General features: G+C 39.1%; 1 protein-coding gene across 3 annotated transcripts in view; it reads right to left on the bottom strand.

The window, feature by feature from the left end:
- ptp4a2b (protein tyrosine phosphatase 4A2b) overlaps positions 1-25,907 on the bottom strand; it is a 79,694-nt gene that overhangs the window by 26,061 nt on the left and 27,726 nt on the right. The window lies entirely within an intron of this gene.

The following is a 25,907-nucleotide window of genomic DNA, read 5'->3' as shown; positions in this document are numbered from 1 at the left end:
TAACAACTAGCCAGTTGAATTAGGAGAGTTTGAATAATACACAATGGTTGGTAACAAGAAACTGACCTGTTTATTCAAGGATAAACACAAAATAGACAAAATTATACATGACAAACAGAAATGGCATTATTGAACTAGGGATGGGCGATATGGCCTTTTTTAAATATTGCGATATTTTAAGGCCATATTGCGATACACGACATATATCTCGATATTTTTGCCTTAGCCTTGAATGAACACTTGATGCATATAATCACAGCAGTATGATGATTCTATGTGTCTACATTAAAACATTCTTCTTCATACTGCATTAATATATGCTACTTTTAAACTTTCATGCAGAGAGGGAAATCACAACTAAAAAAAATCACTATTTTTTTCATACGGTGTTGATGTGGAAATGTTTGCCTCGGCATTTTGATGGTGTGGGCGTGTGGCACCGAATGGAGATAAGCGTCTCGACAGACGTTACAATATTTGAACAATGATGACGTAAACTGTTTTCTCTGTCCTGTCCGTGTGTCGAAAATTGTTATGCGCTTATTTTTTTATTTGATTTTGTGCGTGGCATAGATTTGCCGTGCGCAGAGGACGCTTGAGCAGGTGCGCACCTTAGCGGCTGCGCTAGCATCACAGCTAACGTTAGCCATGCCGCTACCTCGCTCTCTGCTGGGAGAGCGAGGTATGTGACGTATGACGTGACAGTATGTGACGTATGACGTGACAGTATGTGACGTGTGTAAGAAGGTGCGCTCGCTGTCTGTGAGAGGGAGACACAGGAAAGAGTGAGAAGAGCCTGTCGTGTAATGCCAGCAGCTAAAAGCAACTGCGCGAGAATCCCCAGACCTGTGGATGTGTTGAAGGTGTGCTGGAAAATGCGGAACGGAAATTAGGGAGCAGCAGAAAAGTGGAATGTATTATTTAAATCAGTGCGTTGGAAAACACGGACCGGAGTTTCTTTTAAACTGGATCTGGATCGGCATTTTCCCATGCCTTGCCGAGACGCATTTTTTTGCAAATATCGGCGGCCGATCCGATCCAAATATCGGATCGGGACATCCCAACCAAACTCAATAAAATAGGTCCTGTCTGTTAAGGAAGGGGTAGGGGGGACCCTCAAATAGACACAACCAAAACAATAACTACAATTGCTAAATAATGACCAAAATGATCACGGTTATTATTATTGTGGTATTGTTGAATGTACTCAAAAAGTAATTTTAACACTTCAATTTTAAAAAGACACAATATACTTTCTTGGCAGAGGAAACATATTTTGTTCTGACTTCATAAGGGCCATATTATTTTCATTTATGTGTTTAAATATGTTCTTTTATTTTAAAAATTGTAACATGTGCTCAGTTGTTTAACTTTCAATTTGTGAAGTCATGTTAGATCACTTCCTGTTGAACACAGTTTGTGTCCGTCCGTTTCAACTTGACACCTTCGAGATTATCGATAACTTTGTGCAAAAACAGCACATCCTTGACGTTTAATGTGAATACTGTCGCTCACCTGTTTGAACAGTAATGTGTTTGTACAAGTTTAGATTGGGAATAAGGTTTTGTAATGGGGAAAGATGCTACTGTCTATTGTTTACATGTTAGCATTTAAGCCAGCTAGCGCCAGTCAGTCTGTCTGTCTGTCCGTATAAGTGCAGTTATGAATGACGGTTCTTTGATCACTTTCATTGAATTCGGTAATACTAACCGTCGGAAGTTTTAACGCGGTTATCACGTTTATTTGTAGTACACACGGCCACAGCCGCAGAAACCGATGCAAAAGAGAATGCTCTTGAAGCATGCACATGGCGATTTATCAAAGCTGGAAAACTTACCGACTTAATTTTTATATATCGTCGGTTAATGGACGAATCGAATATCGGCCAAGGCCTATTTTTACGTTATACTGCTAATCTTACGATAAGGCTAGTGCTTGCCGATATCTGATCGAGATATATTTCAGGTCGATTACAGTGATAAGCTATAATCATAATAACTCCATCAGACTTTGCGAAAATGCCCCAGACAGCAGCCAATCAGAATAAGCAGCAAATTAAGCCGATGTACAATTTACGTACAACGCAACAAATCTGTTAAAGCATTTTATAAAGTGGCAACCAAGTGATTATACGATAAGTGTGAAAATGCGAGCGTAGTCTGCTGCACTTGCTATGTAGCACAAATGTTCCCGGGCGTCACAAACAGGAGCAATTTCCAAACGGCTCATTTGGAGGAAGTATGACGGAAGGCAAAACTGATTCATAGATATCCCTGCCATGTCTTTATGGTTTGAGTTCACATTTTCAAGGACTTATACAGATCTCAAAAACAAAAACAGGTAGCAATAGGTAGGAATCAATCAATCAATGTTTACTTATACATAGCCCTAAATCATGAGTGTCTCAAAGGGCTGCACAAGCCAAAACGACATCTCGGCTTAGATTCCACACCAGGGAAAGCTGGTTTCGCTGGTAAATCCCCTTTAAATAAACTGGAGGACGAGGCTAAACATGCTACACACCGAGAGCAAGCCAGAAGCAGGCACGCTTATGCTAATAACTTAGCTAGCCACCAAGCTAGCTCGAAACAACACCAATAAATCAGTGCTTAGTAAAGTTTAAGAAGGGCAGATGGGAGCGTTACAGCAGAAAATAAGCAGATATTACCAGGAAATCAATAAGTAGAATAATAAGAGTCTAGAGAGGATAATAATAACTGTTGGTATGTCAGCCATGTCACAGTCTGTACACGACACGCAAGAGGGCGGACCCATCTATAAATTGGTTAGTGTCAGCATATGATCGATACGACAGTGATTAGTGATTGTATCTTTTCAAAATCTTGTTTTTGTTTACAAACTGAAGGACTAATTCCCTGGACACAGGAAGACTGAGGGCAAAAACCAAATCATTTAACTTAGTAGTAGATTGATAGCAGTCTACTATTATTATTAGACGATAGTTTTTGCAGTTTTTTTTAGTTGTTGTGTAATATTGATGGTTTGCTCAAGCAATTGTGTGTACACTCCAGTTCTATGGGGACCATAAAATACAGGTCACGTTATTACCAAGATCGCGTTATATAAATCCTTATGTTTTACACTTTTTCTTTTCGAAAAGGTTATGCGCGTAGTTCGGTTGCCTAAGTTTGCTTGGTGGATAGAGTCCCCACGTCACAGAACGGGGCGGACACTCTACACCAGTGGGTTTGGATATCGCTGTGTCCTTTTGCAGACTTTCAGAACTATTTCCTTTGTAAATTTGTAAATACACAGTCATTTGGTGAAAAACAACGTGATTGACTCGGTTGGGGGGAAAAAATGGGCGAAAATGTGGGGTCAATGGCACGATCGCGTTAGATGGAATGTCGCGGAAATTCAGGGTCGATGGCATGATCACGTTATATGAAATGTCACGTTCTATTAGACAGCGTTATATTGAACTTTTGAGTGTAATAAAAGAAAATAAGGAACAAGTTTTAATATTGTATTGATCTCAATTACCGTATTTTTCAGATTATAAATCGCTCCGGAGTATAAATTGCACCGGCCGAAAATGCATAATAAAGGAAAAAAACATATAAGTCGCACTATAGTATAAGTCGCATTTTTTGGGGAAATTGATTTGATAAAGTCCAACACCAAGAATAGACATTTGAAAGGCAATTAAAAATAAATAAAGAATAGTGAACAGGCTGAATAAGTGTACGTTATATGAGGCATAAATAACCAACTGAGAACGTGCCTGGTATGCTAACGTAATATATTATGGTAAGAGTCATTCAAATAACTATAACATATAGAACATGCTATACGTTTACCAAACAATATGTCACTCCTAATCGCTAAATCCGATGAACTCTTCTCCCTCGGTGTCTCTTATAAACAACTCTGCTAACTCCAAAAAGGTAGACAATGCGCCGCTTCCTTTTATGGCAATGTGTTAATAATTTCACACATAAATCGCTCCAGAGTATAAATTGCACCCCCGGCCAAACTATGGAAAAAACTGCGACTTATAATCCGAAAAATACGGTACCCCAAAAAACGGATTAACTCGCTGGACTATAAAAACAATATAACATACATCCGTAAACGTGGATGCATACGCAAAAGTGCAACATATTCATCTGTACAGTAATCTATTTATATCTGCACCTTCTTTTGTAAATGCAAACAATCTGCACCTTATTGCTCTTTTATCCTGCACCACCACGAGCTAATGCAACACAATTTTGTTCTTATCTGTACTGTAAAGTTCAAATTTGAATGACAAAGGAAGTCTAAGTCTATATTGATAAACTGTCAATAGCACTCACCATAAACAATGAAAAATTTACAATTAATTCACTATGTAAAACTGCTTTGAGTCACTAGAAAAAAGCACTATATAAAAATAATTCACATCACTTCAATACATGTGATCGGTATCAGTTGATTTTTACTCATGGATGATTGGAACGAGCAGCAATAAAACTGATTCATAGTTTCTATTTGAGATGTTGCGTTTTCTGAATGAGTTTAACACAGTGTGACTTAAGTTGTTTTGTTTGTGCCATCGCGGTTTGTACTCCTGCTAAAGAATACAAATTATGAAATGTAATATTTTCCTATATATGACATTAATTACTACTGTGAGGGACCCTGTAATTCCCAGCCCAAGTGGATCCTGTTTACAAAATGGCACAAAATCCCCTCGCTTTAATAGGCTCTTTGCAAGGGGCTCCAGACGCACACAGGTCTTGAAGAGCTGGTGCCAAGTCCTTGACAGTCTGAATCCTGCCGCCGCAAACTGGTTGGAGCTGTCTCGGAGCAACATGTGAGGGCGGGTCGGGGGGTTGGGGGGGCAGGGCGCGGGACAGTGCATGACGGTGGAAATGAATATGTACAGAAGGCAGAGAAAAAGCTTGGACTTTAGCACTGAGTCACAGGCCGTAGTCACAAGGTGAGGATTACAGGTTGGGCAAAAACGTTCCAGTCCCACGCTTCAAAGTTTTCACCTTGTTGGGCCCAACAGTTAAAGTGTAATCTAAATATTGAACACAATTGATGTAATCATTGATTCAGCTCAAGGTTTATGGTTCCTGAAATGTACGAGGTGTAGTAACATGAACTCGGTAGCCTCTAAAAAGGGAAAGAGAACACCAAGTCATCAGCTGTGTAAAAAGACGTGACTGTCTTGTGATTAAGAAATACAACGCAGACAAGTGAACTCCCTTGGTGAGTTTCTCAACGGGGAAGTGGGTCGACTGTACGCAATGGCATGCATTCTGCCACCGCGTTTTCAGGAACGTATGCAAATTCTCTTGAAAGAATATGCAACCTGACACTGCGGTGACGTACTCTTTGGGGAACCAAATGTTTGCCACACAGGAAACAAGAAGCAGGTAGAAAAGTTGGCAGAGGTGTTTCTTTATTCAAACTACTTTCACTATAAAGTCCATCACTTGCCTTCAATATGTCTTTGCAAGGTGACAACAGCATAAATGTACCCGAGCACAATGCAGAACTGAAACTAACAAGTTCCAGTATAAAGTCATGTATATTGTAGCTGTAGTCGGGGCGTCAAGGGAACAAAATACAAACTGTTTCAAATTGAAACAGAAAAATCAACAAAAGGAGAGATAAATATCTCACTCAACACTATGCACGTACAACACTTAAAGGCCTACTGAAACCCACTACTACCGACCACGCAGTCTGATAGTTTATATATCAATGATGAAATCTTAACATTGCAACACATGCCAATACGGCCGGGTTAACTTATAAAGTGCAATTTTAAATTTCCCGGGAAACTTCCGGTTGAAAACGTCTAGGTATGATGACGTATGCGCGTGACGTCAGTAGTTGAATCAGACATTTTGGAATAGGTCGGTCGCCAGCTTAAATTGTCTTTTTTCATCGCTAAATTCCACAGTATTCTGGACATCTGTGTTGGTGAATCTTTTGCAATTTGTTTAATGAACAATGGAGACTGCAAAGAAGAAAGCTGTAGGTGCAATCGGTGTATTAGCGTCTGGCTACAGCAACACAACCAGGAGGACTTTGACTTGGATAGCAGACGCGCTATCCGACGCTAGCCGCATCGATGATCGGGTGAAGTCCTTCGTCGCGCCGTCGATCGCTGGAACGCAGGTGAGCACTGGTGTTGATGAGCAGATGAGAGCTGGCGTAGGTGGAGAGCTAATGTTATTAGCAGAGCTCTATCGAGGTCCCGTAGCTAAGTTAGCTTCAATGGCGTCGTTAGCAACAGCATTGCTAGGCTTCGTCAGGCGGTACAGCATTAACCGTGTGGTTACAGGTCCAGAGTTTGGTAGTATTGTTGATATTCTGTCTATCCTTCCAGTCAGGGGCTTATTTCTTTTGTTTCTATCTGCAGTTAAGCACGATGCTATCACGTAGCTAAAGTGCTTCGCTGATGTATTGTCGTGGAGATAAAAGTCCCTGTGAATGTCCATTCCGCATTCTCGACTCTCATTTTCAAGAGGATATAGTATCCGAGGTGGTTTAAAATACAAATCCGTGATCCACAATAGAAAAAGGAGAGAGTGTGGAATCCAATGAGCCCTTGTACCTAAGTTACGGTCAGAGCTAAAAAAGATGCGTCCTGCACTGCACTCTAGTCCTTCACTCTCACTTTCCTCATCCACAAATCTTTCATCCTGGCTCAAATTAATGGGGTAATCGTCGCTTTCTCGGTCCGAATCGCTCTCGCTGCTGGTGTAAACAATGGGGAAATGTGAGGAGACTTTCAACTTGTGACGTCACGCTACTACCGGTACAGGTAAGGCTTTTTTTTTTAATCAGCGACCAAAAGTTGCAAACTTTATCGTCGATGTTCTCTCCTAAATCCTTTCAGCAAAAATATGGCAATATCGCGAAATGATCAAGTATGGCACACAGAATGGATCTGCTATCCCCGTTTAAATAAAAAAAAAATCATTTCAGTAGGCTAGGAATGTCCCGATCCAGGTTTTTGCACTTACGATCCGATACCGATATTATTTTTGCATTTCCGATCCAATACCGATACTGACCGATACCGACCTATCCGAGCATGTATTAAAGTTTAAAGTTATTTAGCCTACTTAGTTGTCAGAATCATATTGAAAAGGGTTTTAGTACTCTTGATAACAACTAGCCACCTGAATTAGGGGAGTTTGAATAATACACAATGGTTGGTAACAAGAAACGGACCTGTTTATTCAAGGATAAACACAAAATAGACAAAATTATACATGACAAACAGAAATGGCATCATTGAACTAGGGCTGGGCGATATAGCCTTTTTTTAATATTGCGATATTTTAAGGCCATATTGCGATACACAATATATATCTGGATATTTTGCCTTAGCCTTGAATGAACACTTGATGCATATAATCACAGCAGTATGATGATTCTATGTGTTTTGATTGAGACTTTTATTAGTAGGTTGCACAGTGAAGTACATATTCCGTACAATTGACCACTAAATGGTAACACCCCAATAAGTTTTTCAACTTGTTTAAGTCGGGGTCCACTTAAATTGATTCATGATACAGATATAACTATCAGATATATACTATCATCATAATACAGTCATCACACAAGATAATCACATTGAATTATTTACATTATTTATAATCCAGGGTGTGGAGGGGGGCGCCGGATGTAAGTGTCAAAAAGACAGCCAAAAGAGTTTGATATGCGAGCACCTTAGAGGGAGTGTTGCTCGCACGGCTGCGCTAGCATCACAGCTAACGTTACCCATGCTGCTACCTCTCTGCTGGGAGAGGACGTTTACGTATGTGACGTATGTCGTGACAGTATGTGACGTATGTCGTGACAGTATGTGACGTGAGTAAGAAGGTGCGCTTGTCTGTCTGTGAGAGGGAGACACAGGAAAGAGTGAGAAGAGCCTGTCGTGTAATGCCAGCAGCTAAAAGCAACTGCGTGAGAATCCACAGATGGATGTGTTGAAGGTGTGCTGGAAAATGCGGAACGGAAATTACGGAGCAGCAGAAAAGTGGAATGTATTATTTAAATTGGTGCGTTGGAAAACACGGACCGGAGTTTTTTTTTTAAACTGGATCTGGATCGGCATATTCCCATGCCTTGCCGATACGCAATTTTTGGCAAATATCGGCAGCCGATCCGATCCAAATATCGGATCGGGACATCCCTACAGTAGGCCTTTAAAACCTTTAGTATATCGGTATGTGGAAGTAAATTAGGGAATGGATTAAGCAAACAAGTCAAACAATGTACTAATCTGCACCTTATTTCTCTTTTATCCTGCACTACAACAAGCTAATGTAACAAAATATTGTTCTTATCTGTACTGTAAAGTTCAAATAAAAGGAAGTCTAAGTCTAGTATGATGCAGTTTAAAAGGATATTCAAACTAAAAGTGTGTACATAGTACAAGGAAGAAAGATTTTGATAAGCATCTTTATTTACAATGAGTTATTAAAGGGGAACATTATCACCAGACCTATGTAAGCATCAATACAGGTAAAAGCCAGTAAATTAGAATATTTTGAAAAACTTGATTTATTTCAGTAATTGCATTCAAAAGGTGTAACTTGTACATTATATTTATTCATTGCACACAGACTGATGCATTCAAATGTTTATTTCATTTAATTTTGATGATTTGAAGTGGCAACAAATGAAAATCCAAAATTCCGTGTGTCACAAAATTAGAATATTACTTAAGGCTAATACAAAAAAGGGATTTTTAGAAATGTTGGCCAACTGAAAAGTTTGAAAATGAAAAATATGAGCATGTACAACTCAATACTTGGTTGGAGCTCCTTTTGCCTCAATTACTGCGTTAATGCGGCGTGGCATCGAGTCGATGAGTTTCTGGCACTGCTCAGGTGTTATGAGAGCCCAGGTTGCTCTGATAGTGGCCTTCAACTCTTCTGCGTTTTTGGGTCTGGCATTCTGCATCTTCCTTTTCACAATACCCCACAGATTTTCTATGGGGCTAAGGTCAGGGGAGTTGGCGGGCCAATTTAGAACAGAAATACCATGGTCCGTAAACCAGGCACGGGTAGATTTTGCGCTGTGTGCAGGCGCCAAGTCCTGTTGGAACTTGAAATCTCCATCTCCATAGAGCAGGTCAGCAGCAGGAAGCATGAAGTGCTCTAAAACTTGCTGGTAGACGCCTCGTTGACCCTGGATCTCAGGAAACAGAGTGGACACCAGCAGATGACATGGCACCCCAAACCATCACTGATGGTGGAAACTTTACACTAGACTTCAGGCAATGTGGATCCTGTGCCTCTCCTGTCTTCCTCCAGACTCTGGGACCTCGATTTCCAAAGGAAATGCAAAATTTGCATGGTTGGGTGATGGTTTGGGGTGCCATGTCATCTGCTGGTGTCGGTCCACTCTGTTTCCTGAGATCCAGGGTCAACGCAGCCGTCTACCAGCAAGTTTTAGAGCACTTCATGCTTCCTGCTGCTGACCTGCTCTATGGAGGGATATTGCGTGATGGGTAAAATTTTGAAAAAAACTTCGAAAAATATAATAAGCCAATGGGAACTGATTTTTAATGGTTTTAGCCATTCTGAAATTGTGATAATGTTCCCCTTTAATCTCTGATGTGGATTGTTGTATTTAGAATGCATTGATTTAAACGGTGTTACAAATTGAGAGCAAGGACTGAATACATGTGTTAGTATTAATTAAATAAGCTTTGCGTCGTTCTACTTCTTTTCGGACATGTTGTAATTAGGGCTGGGCGATATATCGAATATACTCGAGTTTGTCTCTGTGCGATATAGAAAATGACTATATCGTGATATTGGCGTACACGTTCTCACGCAGTTGCTTTTAGCTGCGGGCATTACACTACAGGCTCTTTTCACTCTTTCTTGTCTCTCTTTCTCAGAGACATAAAACAAGCGCACCTTCTTACATACGTCACATACTGCCGCGCGTGCAACGTCACGCGCCCTCGCCCAGCAGAGAGGTAGCGGCATGGGTAATGTTAGCTGTGATGCTAGCGGCGCGGTTCGAGTGGTAATACGAGAGAGAAAAGGTGCGAATCTGGTAACAAATGAAGGAAGAAGAATTAATTCCCAAGAAAAACAGCAGGGGCGTCTGGCGGTGGTTTGGCTTCAAGCGGGAAGATGTCGAACAGACAACCATAATATGTCAAGTATGCGGCAAAAGCGTTGTTACAAAAAGTAGCACCTACTGCTAATTTGTAGCATCATTTGAAAAGTCACCCTCTGGAGAATGAAGAGTGCTTGAAACTCCACATGTCAACATCTCCATTCGGTGCCACACCCACAAAATGCCGAAGCAACCATTTCCAGATCAACACTGGATGAAAAAATTAGTCAACAACAGAAGGAGATATCGTCCGCAGGAACCCACCACATAGCGAAGGACAACACTATTTGATTTCCTATTATGCAGCTCATTTTTATTTGAGTTATTGAAATATCGTGTGTGACATCATGCACAACGGTGCACTTTATTTGTTTTTAACTATTGTAGTTGCGTTCTGTACAAAAAGTGCACTTTAATTTAGTGTTGTTTTGATGTCATCTTAATGACATCATGCACAAAAGTGCACTTATAGCTTGTTTTAAAATGTCTGACAATCTTGCACTTTCTGTTTTGAAATGACATGAATGTTTGTGCCACTGCTTAATAACTGTTTAATAAATACACTTTTGGTCAATTGACTTAGTTGTGGTTTCCCTCTCTGCATGAAAGTTTAAAATGAGCATATACTAACGCAGTATGAACAAGAATGTTTTAATGTAGAATGCTCATACTGCTGTGATTATATGCATCAAGTGTTCATTCAAGGCTAAGGCAAAATATCGAGATATATATGGTGTATCGTGACATGGCTTAAAAAATATTGAGGTATTAATAAAAGGCCATATCGCCCAGCCCTAGTTGTAATGAGAAATGAAAATGTGTAATTTGTGACATAACATGCTTATATACATGTTCGAAATAAACAGAAACAGAAAATAAAACTGCTAGCAGATAAATCGCCAATAAATTACATTCATCGTCTAATTCGCCATGACTTAGCGCAGTGTTTTTCAACCACGGGATACAGTCTGGTGTGCCGTGGGAGATTATCTATTTGGACATATTTGGGTTGAAAACATTTTTTGTAAACCAGTAATTATAGTCTGCAAATGATGTGTTGTTGTTGACCGTCGGGGCTGTCTAGAGCTCGGCAGAGTAACCGTGTAATACTCTTCCATATCAGTAGGTGGCAGCCGGTAGCTAATTGCTTTGTAAAGGCAGGTAAAATGGTGTCTTATGCTTAAACCAAAAACAAACAAAAGGTGAGTGCCCCTAAGGAAAGGCATTGAAGCTTAGGGAAGGCTATGCAGAACGAAAGTAAAACTGAACTGGCTACAAAGTAAACAAAAACCGAATGCTGGACGACAGCAAAAACTTACTGTGGAGCAAAGACGGCATCCACAATGTACATCCAAACATGACATGACAATCAACAATGTCCCCCAAAGGAGGATAAAAACAACTGAAATATTCTGGATTGCTAAAACAAAGTAGATGCGGGAAATATAAGATATGAAACTGCTTCAGGAAAATACCAAAACAAGACAAGAACTAAAACACTACACACAGGAAAACAGCAAAAAACTCCAAACAAGTCATGGTGTGATGTGACAGGCGGTGACAGTACACCTACTTTGAGACAAGAGCTATAGTGATGCATGCTTGGTTATGCTTTAAAGTCATATCCAACAATTGCGACAACGACTTTTTACTGTCAACTGAGTTTATGATTTCTGCTGGTGGTGTGCCTCCGGATTTTTTCAACGCAAAAAATGTGCCTTGGCTCAAAAAAGGTTGAAAAACACTGACTTAGCGCATGTCATTTTTACGGTCGCTGTAGGTGAGCCAAAAACATGAAAAGCAGAACAAATAAACAAAAAAATGTTTCTTTTTGTCACTGTTTTTCAATGTCACAAATAGGGATGTAACATTACCATTGTAAAATTGCCTATGATTATTATTAACGTTTTAAATGAAAATGATAAAATCGTGATTGATTACCGCGCTTTTGATAAACTCATGGCAATACTGCGCATTTCCTGAAGAAACAGCTAACACGCTAACATGTTAAAATGAATACAAAAAACATTACTTAATCTGGTCCAGATTTCATGAATTTTACGAGTTACACTCAGACGATTAATCAAAGCCAACAGAATAAAATCAAAGCTTTTTGGTGTTTTACGGACGGAAATGGACGTATGTGAGTCAGCGCGACCGACACACAACAACAAGAGTAAAACGGCTGTGGCCACCGCAGCAACACTGCGAGCAAATACATAAAAAGTATGGAAACATTTCACCCTAAACACATCAAACAAATAACCTGACATGTTTTTGCAAAGCGGGCTTTGCTTTTCATGGCGGTACGTCTGGAATGCAGAATGTGATTGAAAACATGCTGGGACATCTGGAGAACGTGGTCTCCTCGGCAGGATGGTTAGCTTGTTAACTCGCTAAAAAACACAAATCCACCAGCTCAACTTTGTCTATATACCTGTGTGCAGGTTTCTAGAATCAACAACATTACCTTTGCCTATTTTAATGGTGTATTTTAGTTTAATACTATATTAATATTTTTATGTATATCATTTTTGAAGTCCGAAGAAAATCACGGGTACAATTGAGGGCTTGCTTTTAAAATGAACAAAAATCTAATAGGTAGTAATGAGCTGCACAGTCTATAAATAAATAAGTCTGAAGTAGTCACCTATATAGTCTTTGTTGGTGGTTAGCACATACTTAAAAAAATCCCAAGCTGAATTAAAAAGTAAATAAGAGCCACTTAATAGTTGTACACTTCATAATCCGATTAATTGAAACATCACTAAGATAGTCCACGACAAGGCATGAGTTGCAGATATTACAATATTAGGGTTGTCGTGACTAAAATTATCAGTTACCACGGCATTGTTGAATATGTTGAAAACATTACTTTTACACACACTGAAATCTTTTAACAGTTTTTTAAAAATAAAATAAATAGTTAGAAAGTCACTATTTTGCATGGTTTCTCTTTTTTATGCTTCACTGATAGCATTGTATCTGTTTTAATGGCGAATCTTTTGTTTTAAACTTTGGTTTGTACTGTAGCACTTTAAGATTTATTTAAATGAAAAGTGTGAAATGGAGAAGCGGTAGAAAATGGATGGATGGAAAAGTGCGTAACAAATAACATTTAATATTTACCATTTCTGGTGGGTGTTGTGGTGTGCTACACTGTCCAGCAACCCTTGAACACACCATAAAAACACCTCCGTCTCGTATTCCGCTGAATATGGTACGATCGCAGCTTGTCGGTTCAATGTGCGCAGTTAAAAACTGTGTTTATACGAGTTTAGGTTGGGGTATGTCATTTCTTAATGGGGAAAAACGTTGATGTCGCTCGTTTTCATGTTAGCATTTAAGCTAGCGAGCTGGCGCAAGTCAGTCCGCGAGTTTATCAAAGTGCAGTTATCAATTGCGGGGTTTTTTTTCGATAATTGTAATCTAAAATCTATTGGAAATGTTACCGCGGTTATTAGAGATGTCCGATAATGGCTTTTTTGCCAATATCCGATATTGGCCAACTCTTAATTACCGATTCCGATATCAACCGATACCGATATATACACAGTCGTGGAATTAACACATTATTATGCCTAATTTTGTTGTGATGCCCCGCTGGATGCATTAAACAATGTAACAAGGTTTCCCAAAAAAAAATAAACTCAAGTTATGGAAAAAAATGCCAACATGACACTGCCATATTTATTATTGAAGTCACAAATTGCATTATTTTTTTTAACATGCCTCAAAACAGCAGCTTGGAATTTGGGACAGGCTCTCTCTGAGAGAGCATGAGGAGGTTGAGGTGGGCGAGGTTGGGTGAGGGGCGGAGTTTTGGGGTACGGGGTAGCAGGGGTGTATATTGTAGCGTCCCGGAAGAGTTAGTGCTGCAAGGGGTTCTGGGTATTTGTTCTGTTGTGTTTATGTTGTGTTACGGTGCGAATGTTCTCCCAAGATGTGTTTGTCATTCTTGTTTGGTGTGGGTTCACAGTGTGGCGCATATTTGTAACAGTGTTAAAGTTGTTTATACGGCCACCCTCAGTGTGACCTGTATGGCTGTTGACCAAGTATGCATTGTGTGTGTGAAAAGCCGTAGATATGTGATTGGGCCGGCACGAAAAGGCAGTGCCTTTAAGGTTTATTGCTGTACTCCGTACAGCTGCGTTTTTAAAAAGTCATACATTTTTGCCATGATCCATCATACTGTACTGTCTGCAAAATTCAATAAAAATATTTGAAAAAAAAAAAAAAAAGTCATACATTTTACTTTTTGAAACCGATAACGATAATATCCCATATCACATTTTAAAGCATTTATCGGCCGATATTATTGGACATCTCTAGCGGTTATCCTTAATATCGTTTATCGTTACATCATACCAAATTACCACACTACTAAAAAAATCTTAAAATGAATTAAAAAGCCCATGGCTAAATATGAGCTACGTACAAATCAGTATCGGATTAGTTGACAAATCGTTAAGATAGTCAATGACTAGTTCAAGGGTCGGCAACCGATAACAATAATATCCGATATCACATTTTAAAGCATTTATCGGCCGATATTATTGGACATCTCTAGCGGTTATCCTTAATATCGTTTATCGTTACATCATACCAAATTACCACACTCCTAAAAAAATCTTAAAATGAATTAAAAAGCCCATGGCTAAATAGGAGCTACGTACAAATCAGTATCGGATTAGTTGACAAATCGTTAAGATAGTCAATGACTAGTTCAAGGGTCGGCAACCCAAAATGTTGATGGAGCCATATTGGACCACAAATACAAAAACAAATCTGTCTTGAGCCGCAAAAAATCCAAAGTCATATTATTATTATACAGATGGTGTGTCATGAGATATAAATTGAATTAAGTGGACTTAAAGGAAACTAAATGACCTCAAATATACCTACAAATGAGGCATAGTGATGCAATATGTACATATAGCTAGCCTAAATAACATGTTAGCATCGATTCATGCAGTGACCAAATATGTCTGATTAGCCCTTCACACAAGTCAATAACATCAACAAAACTCACCTTTGTGCATTCATGCACAGCGTTAAAAGTTTGGTGGACAAAATGAGACAGAAAAAGAAGTGGCATAAAACACGTCCTAGATGGTCGGAGAAAGTTATACATGTAAACAGACTAAGGTGAGTTCAAGGACGGCCAAAATTAGTAGGACAAAACGGCGCTCGCCAAATATTTGAATCAGTGAAGCATGTTTAATATAAACAGTGTGATTTATAACAATTAGGGAGGTTTGTGTCATGTTTGTCCTCCTACAGAAGCCATATTAAAACAAAAAATATATTTTTTTCCCCTCATCTTTTTCCATTTTTCATACATTTTTGAAAAAGCTCCAGGGAGCCACTAGGGCGGCGCTAAAGAGCCGCATGCGGCTCTAGAGCCGCGGGTTGCCGACCCCAGGACTAGTTGAACCAAATTAAAATGCTATCGCTACATTTTTCACTTGAGAATTGTATTTATCGGAGAATGACATGCTAGCAGATTGCAGTTTAATTTAGAAATCATTAAATACAAACTAGCTAAGCAGCAATTTGTTCCTTAAGTGTACAGAAAATGAACCCAGCAGAACTATAAAACAGAGGTAAACTGAGATTGCAGAGTTCACAAATGAATAAATCTGTATGTACAGTGTTACGTATGGAGTATAAATAAAACTGGGAGAAAGGTCAGATGAGAAAGACAGCAGCCTAGTGAAAGCTCCCTTGACGAAAGCTCCCTCAGTGCTCACCACATGCTTTTCACTGTCCGGGGGAGGCGGGGCATTAAAAAAAAAAAATAGCGTGTGTGTGTGTGTGTGGATATTGAATTCGGGGAGGACTTCCCAAATCAGCTGGCCTCCAACAAAAATCAACAGTGACTGAAGAGAAAGAACAGAGAGCGATAGAGTGAAAGGGGGATTGTGAGAGTGCAGAAAGAAGCTGCGCTGGCTGATAACGGGGCGCCGTATCTTTGAGCAGAAAAGGACACGCAAATCTAAACAGGTGATAGCGTCACTACAGAATGGGAACCGGGGCAGGGGTGCGCTGCAACGGCCAACTCATCGGTTTAGGCCGTCGTCTTGTGAAAAACAAAACAAATTCAACTTATAACAATTACTCATACTGTGGGCATTTTGTGTTTTGCGCAACAGGGATATTATTTTCCCAAATCTAACTTTGAAAAGAAATGTCCACTGAGAGGACGCTGGTTCTCAGTATATACACCAGGGATATTCAACTAAATTGTTCTGGGGGCCACATTTCCAGAAAGCAAGGCGCCAGGGGGGAACAGACTTCTCCCTTCACTGCTGGTCCTATTTTGTATGTGTTCACTACTGTATACTACTGATCTTGGTCTACTATTACTTGTCAGGGTTACAGAAGTATGCTGCTGATTTTAAGGCCAATTCTGCAAAAATATAGTCAAAGATCATCTCTGTGACAGCACTCTCCAATGTTTTTAAAAATCTGCTGCAAAAATGTGAGTCGAACACAATTTTTGTTTTTTAACTGAACTCGCAAGCCGGCTGACTCACCCAAATGATGAAAAAGAGGTGTCTCAAAGTAGGTGTACTGTCACCACCTGTCACATCACACCCTGACTTATTTGGAGTTTTTTGCTGTTTTCCTGTGTGTAATGTTTTAGTTCTTGTCTTGCGCTCCTATTTTGGTGGCTTTTTCTCTTTTTTTGGTATTTTCCTGTAGCAGTTTCATGTCTTCCTTCGAGCAATATTTCCCGCATCTACTTTGTTTTAAGCAATCAAGGAAATTTCAGTTTTTTTATCCTTTGCGGGGACATTGTTGAATGTCATGTCATGTTCGGCTGTACATTGTGGACGCTGTCTTTGCTCCACAGTAAGTCTTTGCTGTCGTCCAGCACTCTGGTTTTGTTTACTTTGAAGCCATCTACTTTGTTTTAAGCAATCAAGGAAATTTCAGTTTTTTTATCCTTCTTTGCGGGGACATTGTTGATTGTCATGTCATGTTCGGATGTACATTGTGGACGCCGTCTTTGCTCCACAGTAAGTCTTTGCTGTCGTCCAGCATTCTGGTTTTGTTTACTTTGAAGCCAGTTCAGTTTTAGTTTCGTCCTGCATAGCCTTCCCTAAGCTTCAATGCCTTTTCTTAGGGGCACTCACCTTTTGTTTATTTTTGGTTTAAGCATTAGACACCTTTTTACCTGCACACTGCCTTCCGCTGTTTCCCACATCTACAAAGCAATTAGCTACCGGCTGCCACCTACTGATATGGAAGAGTATCTGCCGAGCTCTAGACAGCACCGACACTCAACAACAACACATCATTTGCAGACTATAATAACTGGTTTGCAAACAATATTTTTAACCCAAATAGGTGAAATTAGATCCTCTCCCACGGCACACCAGACTGTATCTCACGGCACACTAGTGCAGTGGTTCTCAACCTTTTTTCAGTGATGTACCCCCTGTCAACATTTTTTTAATTCAAGTACCCCCTAATCAGAGGAAAGCATTTTTGGTTGAAAAAAAGAGATAAAGAAGTAAAATACAGCACTATGTCATCAGTTTCTGATTTATTAAATTGTATAACAGTGCAAAAATATTGCTCATTTGTAGTGGTCTTTCTTGAACTATTTGGAAAAAAATATATAAAAATAACTAAAAACTTGTTGAAAAATAAACAAGTGATTCAATTATAAATAAATATTTCTACACATAGAAGTAATCATCAACTTAAAGTGCCCTCTTTGGGGATTGTAATAGAGATCCATCTGGATTCATGAACTTAATTCTAAACATTTATTTTGTTGAAGTATTATTCAATAAATATATTTATAAAGGATTTTTGAATTGTTGCTATTTTTAGAATATTTTAAAAAAATCTCACGTACCCCTTGGCATACCTTCAAGTACCCTTAGGGGTACGCGTACCCCCATTTGAAAACCACTGCACTTGTGGTTGAAAAACACTGCTCTATACAACAGGAGCACTCTTAATATTTTAGGAAAAAGTTTTGAACCGAACTCGGGGGCTGTTGTGGTGTCATTGCTGGGCCAGATTTTCCGGACTGCCATTTGAAAAGCCCTGATATACACGGTGCACAATGAAGGTGTAGCTCGTGGTGATTGGTTTGAGGTTTATATAAAGGGGGAAAACACAGAAACGTCTAGACGACTGGGTATAATTACAAAACGTAATGTCTGAGTCCATTCTCTCTATCCTTTGTGAAAGATTTTGCATCCAACCCAGTCTGGTGGCCTGTGGGCTGTGCCAAAGTCTGGCTCCTGTTTTGTCTGGATCCAGACTGGGCACAACCAGCCTGCACAACCTTCAAGCAGCTGGAGGGCTAATTTGCCGTGTGGGAGCCAAGTCAATAGGGCAAGAGGTGGGGAGGGAAGAGTGCCATCCGTCGCGGCTCGGACAAGCGGGCGCTAAGAAGAAGGAGGCGAAGAATGAGAGCGATTCTCCTTGGAGTGGGAGCAGCCTCGACTGCAACAGATGAGGGCTTCCATACCCCTGGCCCACAGAGACACCTGCTGATGTCACCATGACAACAACAAATCTTCTACGTAGCAGGGTCAGGGTGTGTTTTGGTATTTCCATTTTCCTTTCATCAATGGAAATTTAGAAACAAACAAAAAAACGACTGGGCTTTTGAAAATACAAAAAAGAAAATAGAAAAACAAAGTGTTTTTCCTTTTTGGTTTTGAAAAGAAAAATGAAGATCACCAGTTAAGAAAAACTGAGAAACAGACCAAAACGGATGTTTTTTTTGTAGTCCGACACCGGACGTCTTTGTTTTCAAAGTAAAAGCGGAGATTCTACAGTATTCGTGTGTCTGGCAACTAAAATGTCTTTGGAGCCCTACACAGAAAATATTTTAGACATGGCACAAAGTTCCCAGACTTCTACAGAAATACCTACACACATATCAACAAAAACAAACTAAAAAAAAGCAAAGCAAAATTGATGTATTTTCATATTCTCACACCGGAAGTAGTGAATTCAAAGACAGGACCGCGGACTGGGGTCCGTGTAAGTTCCGTTCATTCTATTTCCAATTGTGAAACGCAAATCAAAAAAACAAAATTAGGGCCGTTTTTCGATTTTTATTATATATGGCAGATTTGAAAGCGAACAAAAGAGGGTTGATTTTCTTTAAAATATTGCCCTAAAATTGGATTTTGTGCAGTTTTCCTTTTATGGATTTTAATTTTTCCATATAAACACAAAAATCAATATATGTTCATCCAAAATGCAAAACTGCGTGCTTATTTGTGTGATGACAAATTGAACCGGAAGCAGTATTTTAGCTTTTCCTTCACGTTTAGCGTGTTTTTAGCATAACGCTAACACTTTTGTTCAGCAGGATTCCTATTGCCGTTTTTAAAAAAGTGTCATTAAATAGTTGTCCAACTTTTGTTTCAGAAATGAAAATAGAAAAAATTGCCCAAAATTTTTTATTTTTTTATTTCCATTTAATAATTCGCAACAGAATGAACGGAAGGTACACGGACCAAGGGTCAGTGTATGTTTTGGTATTTCCATTTTCCTTTCATAAATGGAAATTTAAATTAAAAAAAATAAAAAAACGACTGGCTTTTTAAATTCCGTTTGAAAATACAAAAAAGAAAATAGAAAAACAAAGCGTTTTCCTTTTTGGTTTTGAAAAGAAAAATGAACATCACCAGTAAAGAAAAACAGGATGTTTTTTTGTAGTCCGACACCGGAAGTCTTTGTTTTCAAAGTAAAAGCGGATATTCTACAGTATTCATGTGTCTGGCAACTAAAATGTCTTTGGAGCCCTACACAGAAAATATTTTAGACATGGCACAAAGCTCCCAGACTTCTACAGAAATACCTACACACATAACAAATACAAATTAAAAAAAGCAGACCAAAATTGATGCGTTTCCATATTCTGACACCGGAAGTAGTGAATTCAAAGACAGGACCGCAGACTGGCCTGTAAGAAAATCTGTACTATGATGCACGATTGAATGCCTTTCCCTCCACTTTCATATATGTGCACATAGATATCTGTAAACGTCAGGCCCCGTTGTGCCATGTCTAAAATAGTTTCAGTGTAGCGCTCCAAAGACATATTAGCCAGACACACGGGTGCTTTACTTTGAAAATAAAGACTTCCGATGTCAGACTATGAAAAAACATCCGTTTTGGTCTGTTATTCCAGTTTTGTTTACAGAGGATCTTCATTTTTCTTTTCAAAGCCAAAAAAGAAAAACCCAATATATCTGGAACCAACATGACACAGCACATCACATGGATATGAACAATGGATGAGCCGTAAGCATTTAAGACGACGCCTGGGACAAAGTAGAGGATCACACCTGCTCAGCGGCCCAGTTGGCTTCTTTCTGTGACGTCAGTGTTGTTGATCGGTTAGGTGGGCAAATCTCCCCTCAAAATAGAGCTCGAGCTAACCACGTTGACCACATGATGAGAACACCGACCAACAAATGGCAATTCCTCTCTCTCTCCAAAGCGGATGTGCAAACTGTTAGGCTTTGCACACTCAAAGTAGGTCAATAATAACGTCAAATGCACTTCTGGAACAAAGTTCAAGCAGAGGGGAATGGTGACTAATACGTTCGACAAAAGACTATAGTACATGTAGGTAGTGTGCGTACGTACAATGCGTTCGACATTAGTCATGCTTGAGCACAAAAGAGTGAGGACTAAATGCAGTCACAGCTTCAGTTCTTGCAGGCCCCACAAGTCTTACAGTAAGTGAATGATTAGGGGTCTTTCACTTACTGTAAGACATCATAAAAAGGGGTAAACACACAGACTCAAAGACAAAAACGCCTCCGGGAGGCGGGTGACAGCTTAGCGTCCATTAAATGCAAATTGGAAGAAGCAATGAAATGGGCGGGAACAAAGTTAACCTAATTTTAACTTCACAATGACTACAATGGGAGTATGACTGATGATATAATTACTGGCTTACCGTGAAGTTTTCTGCGGCACGACTAAGACCACAGTAGTAGCAAAGTCAAAGTTATTTAGGATTTTAGGATCAATCTGTAGTTAAAGTTAAAGTACCAATGATTGACACGCACGCACTAGGTGTGGTGAAATTTGTCCTCTGCATTTGACCCAGTTCACCCCCTGGAGGGTGAGGGGAGCAGTGAGCAAGAGGGTGGCCGTGCCCGGGAATCATTTTTGGTGATTTAACCCCCAATTCCAACCCTTGATGCTGAGTGCCAAGCAGGGAGGTAATGGGTCCCATTTTTATAGTCTTTGGTATGACTCGGCCGGGGTTTGAACTCACAACTTACCGATCTCAGGGTGGCCACTCTAACCACTAGGCCACTGAGTAGGTTGTAGTACTCAACACTGTAGTGTTGAATTTTGTCAGCAACCAAAACACACCAAGCTGTTTCAATCAGCGTGTTTAATGCAAACAAATAGGGATCTCAGGGAAAAAAACATATCCACGTCCGAATCGCTACTTCTTTGACAGCGATTCTGAATAGGTTCAAAGGTTTAAATAATTGATTTTGAAAAATAAGTTATTTTGCGCTTACTCGCTGCGCATATACGTCAGCAACCAAAGAGCTTATGTGACATGTAACCTGTTTTGAAAAGGTGTTATTATATATATGCCAAATATATATATATCCATATATATATATATCCATATATATATATATATATATATATATATATATATATATATATATATATATATATATATATATATATATATATATATATATGCCAAATATATATACATATGCCAAATATATATATACATATGCCAAATATATATATATATATATATATATATATATATATATAATCAAATTGTGAGTTGTTTAAAGATTCACATCCCAACAATCCAAGGTTGTAATGATAATGTTCAGATAAACGGGTCATATCATTTTTTTTCTACATTTAAACACTATTTTGTGGTCTACATAACATGTAACAGTGGGTCTTTTGTCAAAATGTTGCTGAGATTATGTTTTACAGATCATCTTCAAGTCGCTTTCTGACCGTCTCTTCAATACGTGCCGTTTTGTAAGCGGTCTTATTTACGTAACTCCACTTCAAGAGTCTTCTCGACAACCATTTTGCTGCAGTTATTTCACATTTCTATAGCGAGTCTACTGACAGAACTAGAACTATACGTTACTTTGTATTAGAAATGGCACAGCGGAGGATCCATGTCCTTGTACGAGCCAGTCTGCCCCACAAAAGGAGCTTATTGACTACAGCGCGGACTACAATGGCGGACGCGCGCAAGGTACTCTGGGTACATTTATACCTTATGTGAATAATCTGCTGACAGTTTTCCCAATTTCTGACATAAGCAATTGTGCACATTCAAATCAGCTCGTTTGGCGGAAGTAGGAAGGAAGACAAAATGATTTTAGAAATATCTCCGCAATGCCTCAACGATTTGATATAAAATTATCGGATTATGCAGACCCCAAATACACAACTGTAGGTACCAATAGGTAAGAAATTAAATCAGAGAAAATGGCACCGCAGTAGCTTAATAATTGAGTAAAACATTGAGTAAAAATGTTCTTTGGCCCAATAGTTGGAGCACCACAACCAATACATGAGTGACAACTGGTCATGTCTGTGGTTACCTTTGAAAGAGACTCGGGACTGTGGGTCTGTCTGGTAAGAATGTTATACCCAAAAGAGCAGAAATACTTCACTTGTTGGGAGTTAATGTTGAAACTGCTCTATTAAAAAACAGTGAGCAAACGTACTGTGGATGTACTCCAAAAACTTGGTCACCCTTTAGTACAGCCATCGACTTCAATTTACCGTAATGTGGGTTAGGTTGAGAAACGCTGTCTCGATTAGCAAAGGTGACGTTGAGAGAAGTTTTTGGACACTGTGACACAAAAGTACAACTTGTGTAAAAAAACATCTGCAACATCTCAACGCTCTGCCTTTTTGTTTTCCTTTTTAACTGCATGTTTATGTATCTTCTAACGAGGGCCTACTATTCCATTACGATTTGGGGCGGTACAATTCGAATATTACAATTATCAAATCCATCTTTTTTCACCAAACAGGATTTCTTACAAACATTTCCCACAGCAAAAGCCGCCCTCATTACCTACCGTATAATACTAAAAGTGCATTAAGAAATGCGACTTTTAACCAAAATAATTGTCTGCAGATTTTGCTAGTAGCAAGTTTAACACAAAATAAATGAAGAAATATTAAATCCTGTACAAATAAGGTATTTCAACTAAAATCATTAGTTTTTTTCCACAGACTTGTGTAGGTTTTAATACAGAAGGTTTGTCAAAAGTATTGGTGCTCCATATATATGTTACCATTTAGTGGTCAATTGTACGGAATATGTACTGTACTGTGCAATCTACTAATAAAAGTCTCAATCAATCAAAAACTCAAAAAGTATCGACACTAAAACGTATCCAGATACGATACTCATTTGCAAAAGTATCGTCCATACTATGCCCTATGACCCCAGAAGTTCTAGATCAGTCAAGTCAAATCATTAAGCTCCAGTCAATGACGTACATTCGCTGACCAAAATGATCACCGTTATTATCCCAGAATTGTTCAATGTGCTCAAAAGGTACTTATACACACACGGAAATTTTTGAGCCAGGTATTACTTTAGAAATGTAATAAAAGATTGCCACATAATATACTTTCATTGGCAGAAAAAATATAGGAATATTGTTCTGGCTTCTTAAAAAAACAATACATTTTTACTCACGTGTTTACATTTATATAAGTTATGACGTCATGTAAGTTAACTTCCTATTATAATTGTTCCTTCGAGAGACCCCTCTCTTGTTTTCATTGTAGCATTTTAGCTTGCATGCTTCTTGAGTAAATGAGCATTATTTTGGGGGATGAGAACACAAAGAAGTTTTTTAAAAATTGCTATATTTTCTTTGATTGTGACAATTATAATTTCCAAAAAATTTTTTGTAAGAAATGTCATTTGTTTCATTTGTATCTGTGAGTTTATCAAAGTGTTAACCACGGTTTGACAATACATTTAATTTAAAACTGTCATACTAATCGTCGGAAGTTGCTTGGCATTGCATTTGTTGTTACATCCTTAACCGTTAAAGTGGAACATTATCACCAGACCTATGTAAGCGTCAATATATACCTTGATGTTGCAGAAAAAAGACCATATATTTCTTTAACCGATTTCCGAACTCTAAATGGGTGAATTTTGGCGAATTATACGCATTTCTATTATTCGCTCTGCGAGCGATGACGTCACAACATCGTGAAGCAATCCGCCATTTTCTCACTTTCGTCGGTGTGTTGTCAGAGGGTGTAACAACACGAACAGGGACGGATTCAAGTTGCACCAGTGGCCCAAAGATGCGAAAGTAGCAAGAAATTGGACGAAATTTGTTCAAAATACGAGGCTGTGGGGAAAGCCGACGACATGGTCAGTCGTTTGTTCCGCACACTTTACCGACGAAAGCTATGCTACGACAGAGATGGCAAGAATGTGTGGATATCCTGCGACACTCAAAGCAGATGCTGACATCAACTCCAAAACTGGACAGATCAGCTTTCAGGAAAAGAGAGCGGATGAGGGTATGTCTACAGAATATATTAATTGATGAAAACTTTATTCATTACTCGTGGTTTTACGTAAATTATTATACAAAAACTGTGTTTACCAATAATTTAGATTAAAAACATTATTTTTTTTCAATCATTCGAGTACATTCGGGTAGTCTTGTGTAATGCAGTATTTTGTGTCTATTTAGGTATGGTTAACCTGAGTGCTGAAATCGTGGAAAAATATATGTTTTTAGCACGCCTGAAATGGGCTGTCTGCACTCTCAAAGTGCATGTTGTTGCCAAATATATTTCATATGCTGTAAACCTAGTTCATAGTTGTTAGTTTCCTTTAATGCCAAACAAACACATACCAATCGTTGGTTAGAAGGCGATCGCCGAATTCGTCCCCGCTTTCTCCCGTGTCGCTGGCTGTCGTGTCGTTTTCGTCGGTTTCGCTTGCATACGGTTCAAACCGATATGGCTCAATAGCTTCAGTTTCTTCTTCAATTTCGTTTTCGCTACCTGCCTCCACACTACAACCATCCGTTTCAATACATGCGTAATCTGTTGAATCGCTTAAGCCGCTGAAATCCGAGTCTGAATCCGAGCTAATGTCGCTATACCTTGCTGTTCTATCCGCCATGTTTGTTTGTATTGGCATCACTGTGTGACGTCACAGGAAAATGGACGGGTGTATATAACGATGGTTAAAATCAGGCACTTTGAAGCTTTTTTTTAGGGATATTGCGTGATGGGTAAAATTTTGAAAAAAACTTCGAAAAATAAAATAAGCCACTGGGAACTGATTTTTTATGGTTTTAACCCTTCTGAAATTGTGATAATGTTCCCCTTTAACCGTGTTATTGAGTTTTAGTCCAAGCCACACATGAAACTCCTTACACAAATACCAAGAAAATACCAAGACCTCGTTCAATCGGATTTTTTACATAACACATTTAGAGACCTTGGTTTACTTGCAATTGTACGTGTTGAAATGTGTCATGGAAAGAAGGCAAGTTAGTACACAACTTCCCCTATTTCTACGGAAAGACAAACACCTCCTTACACGCGCAAGAGCATGGCAAAGCCCACTTATCAAACGCTTTAGCAGCCTCTTGAGTGAGCCCAGATAACCCGTGTGACGATCAAAGGCCTCTGATAGTGCATAGGAGGGAACGCAAACACTCAAGAGAACTGGGTCTGCATGACTTGACAAAAGAAAGTCACAGCTTTGCTCAGCCTACGAAATAAAA

This window comes from Nerophis lumbriciformis, linkage group LG21 (genome assembly GCF_033978685.3).
Source record: "Nerophis lumbriciformis linkage group LG21, RoL_Nlum_v2.1, whole genome shotgun sequence".
Classification (NCBI taxonomy): Eukaryota; Metazoa; Chordata; class Actinopteri; order Syngnathiformes; family Syngnathidae; genus Nerophis; species Nerophis lumbriciformis.
This window is presented reverse-complemented; position numbering and strand designations above follow the sequence as displayed.